Raw genomic sequence first — 15,121 nt, 5'->3', positions numbered from 1 at the left:
TCTGCTTCCCTTCCATACAGTAATTCCATCTCCACCTCTGTGATTGGATTTCATCCAGATAAATCATTAAAAGATGATTGTGGATGTCAATGTGGTTCATTGTTGCATACACTTTGTAAAGACATTGAAAAGCTAGGTTAGGATGGGTTCGGGTGCTTCTTGCTGAATGACAAGAAAAGTGTGTTGCCCTGCCCATCCACAGATTGGTGAAATACAAATAGAACTGGTGTCTTACTTACTGCGTTGTTCAGGTCGATGTGCACGATCGCCATGTAATCTTTTCTGATTTCTGCGGGGGGCCTTTTGCTGTCACAGGACAGAGATAGAGGTAGAAGCAGAAGAACAAGGAGACTAATGCAGAGAAGAGGCTTGAGATAACAGGTGGAGGGACACAGGAAGAGAGTGACACAGAGATATCAGTCAATCCAAAGCATGTTTGCTCAAGTAAAACAAAAAAAATAGAGGCTACTCTAGAACATCAAGATCAGTTTACAAGATAAACTTGAAAGAGTCTGCACGCTGTGACTATGCAGTTCTTTACCACACACACAGGCCTTGCTTACAACGCTTAGACTCAGAAGTTGATAAAATGCATCCAACGTAATCATCCACAGGGCGGTCCCCTGACCCTAAGCCACTTGTCCGACCCTCTTGCTGCGAGATTTTGAAAAAACGTTAATTCCGGAAAAACAAGTCGTCTCTTTTCCCTCCACATCTCTGCATGAAAACCTCACTCATGCCCAGAAATATTAGCTGCCCGGGATCATGTTTAGCTTCATGCAGAGCCCCTGGGGATTTTAAGTACACATTACAGGTGGTGCATTTCTAAGTTTACTAACTTAAATTAGTTTGCATGGGTAGGATCCCAGAAGAAGGAGCCTCGACAGACAGACGAGACTTGACCATCTGCTCCGAGCCTGTATAGACCCTGTGCCTCCGTGTCCAAGTTGGGAAATGTCAATATTTTCTCCACCTCATCTCCAATCCAGAGATTGAGCTAGACATTTCACCGAAAGTGATACCCTGAAATACGGGCCTTTAGAGATGGCAACTCACTGCTGCCAGCTTGTAATAAAGAGCTGCCTATTTTCTCAATGCTCATATTTTAGATACAAGTCAAAAGACTCCTGTGTGTTACCTAAGCGTCTTTTTCTGAGAAACTGACTGTGGGGCAAGCTTCCAATTTTACAGTGGCAGTTTAAACGAAATTAGGTCCGTTGTTGGTTTCTTTGAAGTGCCCTTTCTCGTCCACAGAGCAGAGGATGCCTGGCACGTAAAAACACATTCACTTCCTCGAGGAACCCCAGAAGTACATTCAGTGATCATGTCCACTTATGGTCTTTTTCCTGTTGCCAGGATTAGAGGCTGTAATCCCGAGACTGTCCTTCTCTCCATTGTAAATTACGGCTCTTGCAGTGTGCCCTCAGGGTTTGCACTGTCCATGTGTCACATGACAATTAATTCCTGCTAGACTAGAGTAAAAACCACCCAGAGAAACAATAATGGTTAACAGCAATGTCATTATCTCACACCTAAGCCCAGTGTGTGTCAGTACATTTATTAAAGTACAGTTCTCAGCTGTTTTGCTCACTCAACCTCAAACCTCACTTTTCTTCCCACACAAATCACCTTAACGTTACACAATATGATGAGTAGTGTGTCAACCACACTGTTGATGACTGATTGATTGATTTTTTTTTTTTTTTGATGACTTCAGCCAAATTCTACATTATGATGAATGATACATAAAATACGCTTAGCTCTTGTTATTTTTATTAGCCTTTTTCTTTGCACGCACGAACTAATGATCGTCTCCCTGGACGTTAACGTTCACTTCAGTGGCATTTCCAGCAGTCCCACAGAAATTCTGTGAACCCCCGGCCGATTCCCGTAAATCCTACATCTATTTCGGTTTCCTTATGACTGTCAGATGGGAAGTAATTGCCACGGAATTCCCCCTGTTTGGAAAGTCCTTAAAGTCTCTTCAACGTACAGCCAAGGAGCCAGTCGCGCTGCGGAGGAGCCAGGGACACGGAGGAGCGCGGAGTCGGACCCCGGTAAGCGCTTTGCACGCTCCAGCCTCGTGGCATGTGTGCTTGTTTTTAATCCCCGCACTAATCCGAACCCACTTCGGTTTTTAATCGAGCTTGGATCCGGTGTGTGAAACGAGTTTAATTTAGTGCGTCACCGCCTTAGTGCACCTACATACGCTTGATCCCGGCTACTCACCATTGGTCATTCTTCATTCATATTCACCGCGGGCTAAAGCTGGTAACGAGCGAGACTTCATTGCTGCCTCAGATGCGTAGTTTTTGTTGCTACAGAACGACGTAGGGGGGAAAAGTAAGTCGTCCTCTCACTTATTCCAGCGGCTGTGGTGTCTTTGAGCGCAGGGATATAGTCCTTTCTCACGTCCTGCCTTACGCAGCCCTGCAACCGCAACATGTGACCTTACTTCCGTCCTCACTGACAGAAGTTTCACTTTACTGCCACATGGATTGTGAAAAGCTGGGGGGCAAGCGGCCTGATATTGGCTGACACCAGTAGCCAGTATCAAGTGCCTGACGGACGCAACAGTTGGTTGGGTTGCACATGCGGCGGGCAGGTTTTCACAGCTCCATGCTGGCTGCTGCATGCATGGGCCGATGGACTGAACGCTGGATTTGAGAAAAACCCTCCCTCTCCGCACCCCCCCGCAAGAGTGTGAACGAAATCGCCAATAGTGCAGTGTGCTCTTCGCCTCATGTTCATTTCCTGAATGTTAGTCATTTCCGCCTCCACCCATACGGCTCATCTGATCTGGGAGATTCTGCGAACGCAGGTCCATCTGTAACCCCCTTCACCCCCCCATTCGTTCGTTCGTGCATCCATACATACACTGTGTGACATATCAAATTAGGCCCCTTAGAAGACTGAGTCAGTGTGGCCTGTTGCGAGGCATTCTTCAGGTGGCTATCTCTTAGGGTGAAAAACCCTTGAAACCTCCTCGAAGGTCCTACATTACATCAATAATACTCAATTTGGACCGCCTATGCTCTGTAAGTCTAGTTTGGACATCTGTCAGGGGAACCAGCGCAATGGGGCGACATATCTGCGACGTACGCCTTTGCTCAGGGCCCCTCAGAACCTATGATCGCACCCGTGCTTCCCTGTCTTTCACTTTGCGATTTGCACATCGATACGGTCGGAGGCTCTTCACTGACTAAAATTTGAGCACTAAAATTCCTAGAGTTTGCTTTCCTGGGATTTCATTATTAAGAACTAAAGACACATAATCTTTCCACCATTTGAATACATCTGCCTTTTTGTAAAGAACAAACATTATGATTTTGGAGATATTGGAGGTGGTTTTATCGTGTTAACCTTCAGCTGCCCTCACCATAGTGTGTTCACTTGAAGATTTGATTCCGTCCTTTGGAACAATTAAAGCAGGTTTATCTGCCAATACGCGGCTACAGCTAATCATAAACGACAGCTCTGAAATTTAGCCATAGCAATAAAAGTCAGTAATAAATGGCCTCTTATGTAGCCTTTATAGTACAGGGGTTACACTTTGCAATCACGCTACTGGGATTCAGTAAATCATAAATATAATGGAGTTTCACTGTTCATAAATCCATCTGTGAGCGGAGACTTTCTAAAAGGACTTTCTAAAAGGAGCCTTCAAGACGAGGACTGGCCATTGGGTCCTTGTCTGAGTGGCGACACGGATCCGAACCTGCCAGCCAACTGGGCCCTTTCTGTGTGGAGTTTACGCGTTGTCCCTGTGCCTGTGTGGGTTCTCTGGATTCCTCCCACAGTCTTAAGACATGCTAGGTTAATTGGTGATTCTAAATTGGCACGGGAAAGGGTGCGAACGTGAATGATTGCTTGTTGTTTTTGGCCTTGCGATAGACAGTTGACGTGTCCAGTGCGTTCTCCGCCTCTTGCCTTATGACAGCTGGGACAGACTCCAACCCCAGCCAAACCACCCCGCGCGGGAGGACAAGATGTTATGGAAAATTAATAAATGAATCAATGTTTGACTGATCTTTGTTTAAAGATAACAATGGGCTGTCACGGATGTCATGAATTTCCAGCTTTCAGAGGATTATATAGTGAGGTCTGGTGTTTCCCTACATCACTAAAATGACAACGACAATGTCATTTTGTTTATGGCCTTAATTACAGTGTATGTTGTGTTTGGCATGTATGACACTTGTAAGAAAACAACATCCATGTGCAGAACTGTCATGATTTATAGTGTGTGATTAATTTTATTTTATTACTTTCAACTGTGTCTTTCTAAGATATAACTTAGATTTTATTAGAAGGCTCGTATGGTTGCTCTCAGTTTATTTCCCTCACACGAGCACTCCACAGATTTTATATAAACAGGTTGACAGCTACTTACACTGATCTGTTTAATATACATTGTCTTACTCTAATTATTTCGATAGGCTTCTTTTGCTATTATGAGGAAGTAACAACACCTTCACTACTTTGCAAGTAAATGCTATTCTACCCATGTCTGGAGCTTGTCAGCTATCACTGATTTATCCCACATCCTGCTTGCTATAATAATGTCTCAGAAGTTGAAAAAAAAAATGAACAAAAGGCGAATGAGCTGGCACCGGTGTGGGCTCAACTAAAATATTTTGCCAAGACTGAAAAGTTGATGTGGTCATGTTTTTAATTGTTACTCATATCATGTCTTGACTTTCACCTCTGGGTCTGACATAACCGATGGTTTGCTGCTACCACTGCAGAAAGAAATCAAACACTATTCCCTGAGCAAGCAGGTTTTGCAGTCTAAAGGCATATTTACTATTCAGAATTCACTGTGAGCTAAATAGATGGAGACGTTCTGGCTTCAGTAATATCATCCACGTTAAGATTTTATGTTTCTTTAGAAACAGATGGGAGGAAGATTCTGCATCCGAGGGGTGGAGGCTCTTATTGGATTTATAGCAGCAAAACAGTTGTTATTTAAACCGTCAGGGAAAAGAGTAATCTCTCCCAGGCTGCATGTAATGAGATACACAAGGACCGAGCAAATTATTTCTCACTGGCGCAGACAAATACAAGGTGATACCTGTAGCCTGCCAGTTCTCACATCACACACACAGATGTGAATGGTGGCTATGAAATGAAATCACTTTGTATAACCTGACAATATGACAACTGTTGACAGCTCAACGAAGACCTAGCGTCTAGCTCACTGTCTTTTTTTAGTCTTCTTAGTCTTCTGGTTGTTTTTCTTTTAATGCTTTCAAGCCTTATTGCTACCACATCAAACAAACGCTGTCAATGTGCAACGGAGCAGAAACCAAATGTCTTCTTGAGTGTTTGGATTTAGATTGGACGGCGAATGCAGGAATATCTAAATCTTACAAAGTAATTCTCCGTGTCTATGGCTCGGAGAGCTGTTGCTGTTGTTCTGCAGAAGTGATGCTGCCTCGGTATTTATTTATAACGCCTGGTAATGCAGTTCTGTTGGAATTTTAATAAACACAAGTATTAAAATGTGTGTGTTTGTCTTGCAGTGCTGGAGTCTGCAGTAATTAAAGACATCCGTCAGGTTATGACAGTGTTACCAGGAAGACCTGCGGGGGACATGGAACGTGACCGGGGTAACCAAAACAGCTATCAAACAGCGATGGTGTCTCGCAGCAAGACTCGTCTTGCTTCTTGGTGCGTTGTGACTCACTTACGAACTATGTGTGGGACATACACGGGCGAAGAATATTAAAGGTGTTTTAAATCATTACTTTTCTTTTTCCACTACATCTGTAGCTGTGTGCCGATGCCAACCGTGCCTGTGCTTCCCTTGTTACGTTTTGAATGTGCAAGGCTGAGGTCATAAATCAAATGTCGCAGCAAGTGCACCAACGTTTGTTGTGGACACCGCGGTTCTCTAGAAGTGCGAAGGTTGCCATTTACCGTGAGGAATGTAGTTAGGTATTTCAACATCATCACTCATACCGCGCTTAAAATAGAGCACATTTTTTTGGCTGTGGCACCTGCACCTTTATGAACCCATGAAAGATTAAAACATTTACGGGAAATGGAGATTCTGAAACTCATCCTCCTAAACTGGTTGAAAGTTCAGTCTAACTTGCAGTGGGACGTTATTGGCATTTTTGGCAGGAACTAATCAACAATGCGAATTTAGGGACAGGAAGAGAATAAAAAAAGAAGAGAAGAAAAAGAAAAATGAATGAATGTTGTGCGTAACACACCACACAGGTCGCGTTCAAGGCCAATTGATACTTGTGGGAAAATTTAAAAAATGGCAAAAGTCTGCTTGTCAAGCTGAGTTAAATCAGTCTCAGGCATGCAATTGTTTTCTTTCTGTCACACTTGTTTTTTTTTATTTTATTTTTTTTATTTGTGACTCATTTAAAACAAAGCATGCAAACTGTCGCTGCCATGAACTAGCCTAGCTGTCTCTATGTACGTTCAGTCAGGTGTTCTCGCCTCTGTGCGACAGGGAGGCATCTTATTCTTCTGGCCAAATGACTCACTGCATTGTTATTTTGATTAATAAAGAGAGATCATAAACGCCGGGTGTGTCTCCCTTTGTTCCCAGTTATAACTCGCACTTAGTTTTGCTTAATATGATAAGTCTACATGGACTGCTGGAAATTGTGGATTTATGTTGAGTATTAAGTTGAGAAAAAAATTTGCAACAAAGGGGACAGTTTTCCGTGGAAAGCAAATTCCCAAAACACAAAACTTGTAACACATGCAAAAAGGATGAAGAGGGATTGTATGGTTGTATCCCTTGTCTAATGAAATATCGTTAAAACAATGATTGTCTATCCTATTTGAACCATTTCATTAGGTGCCACAGTGCTGAGTCATGTTCCTTCCTGAGGATGAGGAAGGGACTTTCAACATCTCTGAGCCACTCAACAAATTCAGCCTATGAACTGAAATACACTTCGTAGCAATATTTAAACACGCCATGTTTTTTCATGGATTGCCTTTTTGAACAATTAAAAACTTAGTGTGTTTTTTTTGTAGTGAATTAGTTCTTGAACGTTTACTAATCCAGCCGTGCATTTCTCCTAATCCACTGGTTTGTCATGTGCCCCTGTCTTGCCAGTGATGAAATGCTGTGGATGCAATGGGTAGATAAAATGGTTTCGTGTCAGCAGCTGCCAATGAACACAAACCGAAGCATGGCGTTTAGTCGCTTGTTCATTTATTCCTCTGCAGCTGGAATTTGTTCTGCGTTCACGCCCGCATGCTGCGCGCGGCTTTTGTCACTGTGACAGGCAAGATGTGAGGGTGTGACTTGGAAAGCACGTACTCGAAGACACTGTTGCTTAATATTCGTGATTGGTAAACTACATCGCCGAGATCATTTCCCGTAAAGAGTGTTGCGACACATTTTGTGAATGGGAAAGCTTTGAGAAACAATATGGATTAAAAAAAGAGAAAACACATACATACACAAAAAAAAAGGGGAACAAAAAATAAAAACGGAATTTGCTGTAACTTGACTGGAAGTCTTGACAGGAAATGTGTGTCTTCTGGGATTCTGTACATGTTTACATTTACAGCATTCTGTTGCTAAGCACCTTTATTTATTTATTTATTTCCTATTATTATTTTGGCCAATAGAACAAACCAATACTATGTACATATACACTCACCAGCCATGCTGGCATCGATGATGTGTATCTCCTGTTCCACCACATCCCAAAGGTTCCTCTATTGGATTGAGATCTGGTGACTGTGGAGGCCATTGGAGTACAGTGAACTCATTGTCATGTTCAAGAAATCAGTTTGAGATGATATGAGCTTTGTGACATGGTGCGTTATCCTGCTAGAAGTAGCCGTCAGTAGATGGGTACACTGTGGTCATAAAGGGATGGACATGGTCAGCAACAATACTCAGGTAGACTGTGGCATTTAAACCATGCTCAGTTTGTAATAAGGGTCCAAAGTGTGGCAAGAAAAGGACCATTCTTTAAAAATCCCAGTAGACATATTTATAGTAGACATATTTCTAAAGGTGCTATTGACATGAAGGTGTTGGTAACAACTGAAGGAATCCATACATAGAAAGAATCCAAAACAAATAAGTTTTTGGTAATGACAGCTTCAAGACGCATCCTGTATGGAGAAACTAGTCGCATGCATTGCTCCGGTGTGATTTTGGCCCATTCTTCAACACGAACAGTCTTTACATCTTGAAGGTGCCGTGGGCCTCTTCTACGAACTCTGACTCTTAGTTCTTTCCATAGATTTTCAATTGCATTCACGTCGGTGATTGGCTGGGCTGTTCTGTCAGCTTTATCTTCTTTCTCTGAAGCCAGTTGAGAGTTTCCTTGGCTCTGTGTTTGGGATCAGTGTCTTGCTGAAATGTCCACCCTCGTTTCATCTTCATCATTCTGGTAGATGGCAGCAGATTTTTCTCAAGAATGTCTCTGTACTTTTTTCCATTCATCCTCCCTTCAGTTATATGAAGTTTGCTAGTACCAAATGCGGAAAAACAGCCCCACACCATGATGTTCCCACCTCCAGACTTCACTGTCGGTGTGGTGTTTTTGCTGTGATGTTTCATTGCGTTTTGTCCTCCAAACACGGTGTGTGTTATGGCATCCAAAGGGTTCAATGTTGCTCTTATCTGACCAGACTATGTTCTCCCAGTATCTTACAGTATCTTATGTTTTCTTTGAAACAACTGAACCTGCTAATTCCAGGTCTTTCTGAAGGTCTCCACAAGTGGTGGTCCTTGACTCTTGGACAGCTCTTCTGATAATTCTTTTCACCCCTCTGTCAGAAATCTTGCGAGGAGCACCTGGTCGTGGCTGGTTTATGGTCGAATGATGTTCTTTCCACTTAAGGATTATGAGAGTGAGAGTTCTTTGCTTTTACCTATCATGAGATGCTCCTTGTGTGACAACTTGGTAATAACACACCTTTTTATAGGCCATCAGTTTGGACTGAACCAGCTGTCATTCATTTGCACTGACAAGGGGCAGGACGGCTTTCTGATCACTCATACATTTTAGCTGGCGTCTTGGTTTTCCGTGCCTTTTTCCACCTCCCTTTCTACGTGCATTCACTACTTTTTCTCTCAGTTATTTTACATTATTACACATAACTCAATTTCTGAACTTATTTATTTCGGTTTCTTTCTACGTATGGATGACTGGAAACGTGTGGCGCAGTAATTGCTTTGAACTCTACGTTCGCTGTGTGTAGATGTGTAACCTGGTTCATCTGAGTTCATGTGTAAAGTTACTCAAAACAGCTTCAAGCCTCCACACTGACACGCATGTGAGGAATGTGTTGTAGCATGGAAATACATTTTATACAGTGCCCCTGTGAACTTTGCCAAGGTTTCCTTTTCATTTCTGCTCTCCTGCACAAAACCAGGTTTGCACAGAAACACCTCTGGGTTGAAGCTGAGTAAGAGCTGGTCACCCGGCATCAGTTCGAAACCTGTGAGGAAATCCCAGCGGCCAAGTTTTTACAATTACACTGCCCTCATATTGTACACTGTATACCGCAGAAGTTTCTTCTGGGCTTTTTGTTGTATTTTGTTGCTCCATGCAACGTCTATGGAATATCTGAGGCTACAATATTTGATATTCTTGGCAGAACCCTTTACTTTTCCCACTCAGGAAATCTCACAGCTCATAAGCAACCACAGTGTCTATCAGAGTCTTCCATGCCATAGCTCCAACTTCTCACGACTTCAATTTCTTTTCTCTGAGCGTGTGTCACTGTACAAATATCTTTGGCGTTTAAATAAAACTAATGTGATGTAAGCGTTGGGGATAAGTCCAACAAATGGACGCCAAATTTGCACAAGACACTTTTATAACTCTTGCACAAACAATCCATGCTCTTGATTATCTTTTCAAGGCCAACAGCTGGAGGATACTGTGTTGCTCCATCTATGTGAAAATATTCATTTGATCTTTGCAGTTGGCTGGTATGAACACAACCAACCACAGCTATGGCAGGACTTGGTTTTCTGTACCAGATGTAGTAATGTTGTCTTTGGCCACATTTCTGAGCCAATCAAAAAGCCTGCGAGTGAAACATACTCCATGACTGCATGAGCAACGAAAACAAAACAAAACACTCCGCAAGTGGACTCAAATCAAAACTTTGCACTGTGGCAGACTGAAGTGGGGGAAAAAAATATCTAGTGGGTTGAATAAACCTAAAGGGTGCACACTTGTTACAGCATGGGACAAATATTTGTAAAGGTCATTTTGGATGACCACTTTCATAGTCTTTGGACCTCCTCTGCGCTCCATACCGTGCACACTGTCAGTATGTGCATGCTCAACGCTCGGTAGTAAAGCTCAAAGTGTATCATGCAAACTGGCATGTTTATTGACTTTGATGAAGAAATGCACTAATAGGCTTCAGAAAACAAGCTTCTACTGTATTGCGCCACTGTTGCACATTGTTTGAGTGTTTATTTTATATCTGAACTGTTTACTAAGAAGCAGATTTTTGATTCTTTTGCATGTGGAGGAAAATATAGAGAGCTAGAAATAATAATCTTTGGATCTTTGGAAATTCTTCCAACTAAATTCCAAATTATATCCCAGCTCCCAGCTCAATGGCACCATCTAATGGTATGCATGCATAACATGCATGTGCACCACTTTCTGTTCTTCACATGTGCATTGGATGGGGAAAGAGACTCTGAGGAATGACAAACTTTTAGCGGCAAGAAAAAGAAAATAAATCACACAGCTCAAACTAAAATCAACTCATCGTTTTATTTTTCATCTTCTCTGACCTTTATCAAGCTTGCACAAAACCAGCGCAAACGCAATATGTGAAAGATGCTAGTGTTTATCTTTCAGATATCAGAAGAGATGACAGAGCGCTCGGGTGAAGTGATGCCTGTTTTGTCCATACGTGCAAGATAAAAACAGCATGGAAACAGAAATCCATGTGACACAAAAGTGCAGAAAACAGAAAAAGGAAAATGATAAATAAACATGAAAACCTCTTGTAGTGAGTCACTGAAATGCAGGTGAATGCAGATAATTAATGAGAACCAGGGTTTCTGGACATTCTCTAGCTGACGGTCTGCAACAGCGCTTGTGGAAGGGGTGGAAGGGGTGGATGACCGCTGATGGTGAATAGAGATGGCACATGTATTCATTTATAAAGAGATGTTTACCGTTTCTCTATAACATGCATTGGTCATATTAAGATACAGCACAACCACAAGGTTATCTTCTGATCATTAGCGCAGCTGGGGGTTAAAGTGCAATGCTGGGGGGGCCTCACTAGGTGTAATGAGGGAAGAGCACACTGTGCACATATTGACTTACAATGTGTTACGAGTAGGCTGACGATACCGTTGTGCTCAAATGTGGTGTTGTGCTGAATGAAAAATGTATTGACATAAGTTAAAACAGATAAGAAAAAGCTGATCTGAAATTATATTAAAATATTGTGTGATGAAGCTGCATCCAAACCAGTGCATCTGTGCTAAATCACATAAAGTTTTATTGATCATGAATCGACCCTAATTTTGGGAGCATTTTAAAGGATATTTAAATATTGCAGACTTCCTGCAGGTTCATTTGATTAAATCAAGAAATACATGTCTTCTTCTTCTCTGTCTCCCTTTTTCGTGTGCATAGCTGTGAGAGAAAGAAATTGAGTCTGTGATTTGGCATTGTTCTTGTTGTGTTTCTAAATCTTATGCAGAGGTGTGTTCTATTCATCAACTTTTGGCCCAAAAAAAAAAAAAAGTTTTTCTTCGTTGCATTGTTTATTGCACCATTTACTTTTGAAATAGACAAATGGAGTAAATGGCCATTCCTTAAAGTCAATCCTCAGGGTACACACTAGCATGTGCTGTGAGTATAGAAAGGTTTTAGTCATGTTTGAGTTTCTGTATGTGTTTCCAAACAAATAAATGTATCTTTAAAATTGCTATGGGTTTCACTGCGATCATTTTTCATAAGTGAATGCATGTGCAGCGTGTCGCAAAACAGAACAAAACAGAAATATAATGTGAATTGCAACACATGAAATTTGTATTTCTTGTCCCCAGCTACCTCATCCATCTGATAAACTAGTGCAACGTAACTAGTACCGTGTCATTTCCTTTCTCATTTCGTATTCTGCAGACTGCATTCCCTCTGTCCCTCCGCCTTCACAGTATCTTGTATTTTCTCTGATCAGAAAGAATAAATGAAATCAGACAAACAGAAAAGAAAGAAAGAAAGGAAGAAAGAACGCCAGCCTTCAGCTCATTCGGGCCAGCAGATCTGACTGTGCAGAACACACAATAGGGCCACGCATCTCTGAAATACTCAGCAGTTCTGAGCCCTGGGAAACCAGGTGTGAATGTGAAAAGTGAATGAGAGGAAGGTGGAGAAATTATGGAGTGCGGGTCAGCTGATGTTCTCGTCATCGTAACCCCAAAGGGATGTGGTTGCCATGGAGTGAGTGTGCGCAGAGGGGGGTTGGGGGATGTGGGATGGGGGATGGGGGTGCACAACAACACAGGTGAGGAGGAATCGTGGTCATGGTGGTCTTTTGAGAAAAAAACATTGTGATATTGTGGGACCCATCTTCTTTAATGGATGTTATGATATAGTCTTGGTTTTAGATATGATATGATATATATGCTGGTATGAGGTGAGAGTCAGGGTCTGGCATTTCATGTTTAGGTCTTAAAAGGAATAGATAGACGGATAGATGGAGTGCTTCTGTGTGGGTGATGTGGGAGGATGTAGCAAGGGATTAATTGGAGCCAAGGGTATCTGTTTCTATAAGACACCCAAATGCGTACATGCTTTGCACTGTCAGTGAAATGGAAATATATGATTCACTGGGACAAATTGAGGGCGCAGTGCGCTGAACGTGTCACCCGTGGAGCCACACTGACTCACCAGAGGTCTGTCAAAAAAGCAGAGCGACCCCAGCGCGAGCATGCACAAACTGTGTGAAAGGCATCAACTGTTTGAGACGACTCCCAACCTTCCCCTTCCCCTTCCACACACGGTCTGAAGATGGCGCTCTAGGCCCTTCTATGATGGCGATGCTGCGCGCGCGCGCATGTGCATGAAGCGAGTGTGAGAGGAGAGCCGCTGTCTGCCTCCTCTGTGGTGGTGTTGCCTCCCTGTCGCTGCAGTGCTTTGCCGCTCTCCTCTCTCTTTCTTTCTTTCTTTCGTTCTTTCGTTCTTTCTTCCTCGCTTTCGTACCAAGCGCCTCGCCTCCTCCTCCTCCTCACCCGTCTCCTCCACGACCCGCTCCCCCTCCTCCCCGCGGATGCCTCAGCCTTGCACCCCCGCCCCAGCTTCCCGGCAAATGGTCGTTCCATACCCGGCAACTCTGGAAGCAGGACGCAGCGAAAAGGCGCACTGCTCCGCTCTGATCTGATCTGAGCACACTGCGGATTGACTTGAGAGAGGGGCGGACCAGGGACAGTAGGGAAACGAGGAGACGCCCGACAGTGCACAGGATCTAATTTCGGTAAGTCATCGCGTTGTTTCCCCAGCTGTAGACTTAATTTTATCGGCCGGAGAGGGAGAAGGTGTCTGCAAGCCCCCGCGTTTTCAGTCCGGCGTGCATGGTGTTTGGTTTTGGGAAACTGTGATAGCAATCGTGCTGTGAAGCACCTCACACAAACAAGCGTCTGACTGTGCTTAGATATACCGACACACAACAGATATTTAGCTCCAGCTGACTGCTGACCTAAATTCGCCGTTGGCTGTGCGTAAAAGTGCTCGAAAGGTGGAAAAAAGGCACCTTGTAAACACACGGAGCATGGTTCCCTGAGGATTTTGTTTCACATCCTCATTCACAACCATAAGATTTTGTTATAATCTTTAAAGTAACTGGACATGGGATTATGATACACGACATGACGTGCCTCAGGTAGTACAGTGTATTGCTTGTAAATCTCGGTGAGTGGTGATACCCATCAAGTTGTATGGAAGCTGCTCTTTGTCTGCAAGTTTCTGGCTCACGAGAGGTGATACAAGGATAACAGTATGGGTAAGACTCCATGCCTTTTCCACAACCATACTTGTGCTTTGATCAATAGACATTTGCAGGAGGGGGACTGGACGCTGGCAGTTTGTCAAGGGCGACAATATATCTAGGAGATGATGTGGAGTGAGGAGAAGAGGAGGAGGAGGAGGAGGAGGGGGGGGAGGGCTGGGCTGCTGGGCTGTTAGGCACGCTGTGGGTGCATGTTCAGCCTGCTGCAAGTCATCACTTGGGCAGGTGCATGATGGACAGCTGAGGCACAAATGAACAAGAAGGGAAAGGCTGTTCATGTATCCTCTACCTTATACCTAATCGTTTTGCCTCTTGGTCTGTGTGCCTTCAATAATATTAAACTTTGGATTGAGATTTTAAGGTTAGCCAGTGGTCAGGTAAGAATCCCGTCTCCTCTAATTCCTCTCAAACTGACCTCTGGTGGAGGACTATTAGGACGTATAGTTTCCCTCTCTCTCCCATGTCCTGCACAGACAACAGCGTCTCAATCTGCTGGAGCCACTTTCCAAGTGCATTAAGAGACGACAGTGTAACACTCATCTTCATGAACCGTAGCTTCAAGAACTTGTTAGATTTTTTTTTTTTTTTAATATTGTTGAAGGATAAGCAGCATTACAAAGGACGTATCACTGTGGGAACTGGCAGTTTTTCTTCCGTTTCTCTTCTTCACACACACTCACAGACGCACACACACATGCTCGAGCCTGTTTCCAAATTTCCTAAAGATTAGCTTCTTTTATGTCCAGTGAATGTCTCCAGCGGGCATGGAAAGCCTCGTCCTTCATCGCGGACACAGATTAAGCTAATTCACACAGCAGCGCAGGTCTAATGCCTAATCACTATGCTGCGCTGGCAGAACAGAACAGTCTTCATACTGTGTTAGCTGGGAGAGGAAGGGAAAGACGGGGAACGAGAGAGCAAAGGGGGAAAGCTAGCCGCCGGTTCCTATTGATCGGTCGAAGGGGCTACTGGCAGGCGTCCACAGGATGGAGTGCTGACGACAGTCCAACTAGCTGCCAAGATGAGCTGGCCCCGCAGTTGCCTTATACGTAGCTTAGTGCTGATGTGACAGGAAGAGTTTGAGTTATAGTTATCCTCCCCGTGGCAGAGCAGGGTCAGGGAGGAT

General features: G+C 43.5%; 1 protein-coding gene across 3 annotated transcripts in view; it reads left to right on the top strand.

Annotated features, from left to right (window-relative positions):
- The first annotated feature begins 718 nt into the window (after positions 1–718).
- ctnnd2a (catenin (cadherin-associated protein), delta 2a) overlaps positions 719–15,121 on the top strand; it is a 244,323-nt gene continuing 229,920 nt past the window's right edge. For 2 of the 3 annotated variants that reach the window (XM_047568787.1, XM_047568785.1), the window contains exons 1-2: positions 719–2,057; positions 5,526–5,673. The gene's annotated coding sequence lies outside the window, so the exon portion shown is untranslated. Of the gene's footprint in view, positions 2,058–5,525; positions 5,674–12,967; positions 13,465–15,121 lie in introns of those variants that run through there. The other variant, XM_047568786.1, reaches the window with a different exon arrangement.

The sequence above is a fragment of the Mugil cephalus genome, chromosome 18 (assembly GCF_022458985.1).
Source record: "Mugil cephalus isolate CIBA_MC_2020 chromosome 18, CIBA_Mcephalus_1.1, whole genome shotgun sequence".
Taxonomy (NCBI): Eukaryota; Metazoa; Chordata; class Actinopteri; order Mugiliformes; family Mugilidae; genus Mugil; species Mugil cephalus.
The sequence above is the reverse complement of the archived record's forward strand: the minus strand, read 5'-3'. Positions and strand labels throughout refer to the sequence as shown.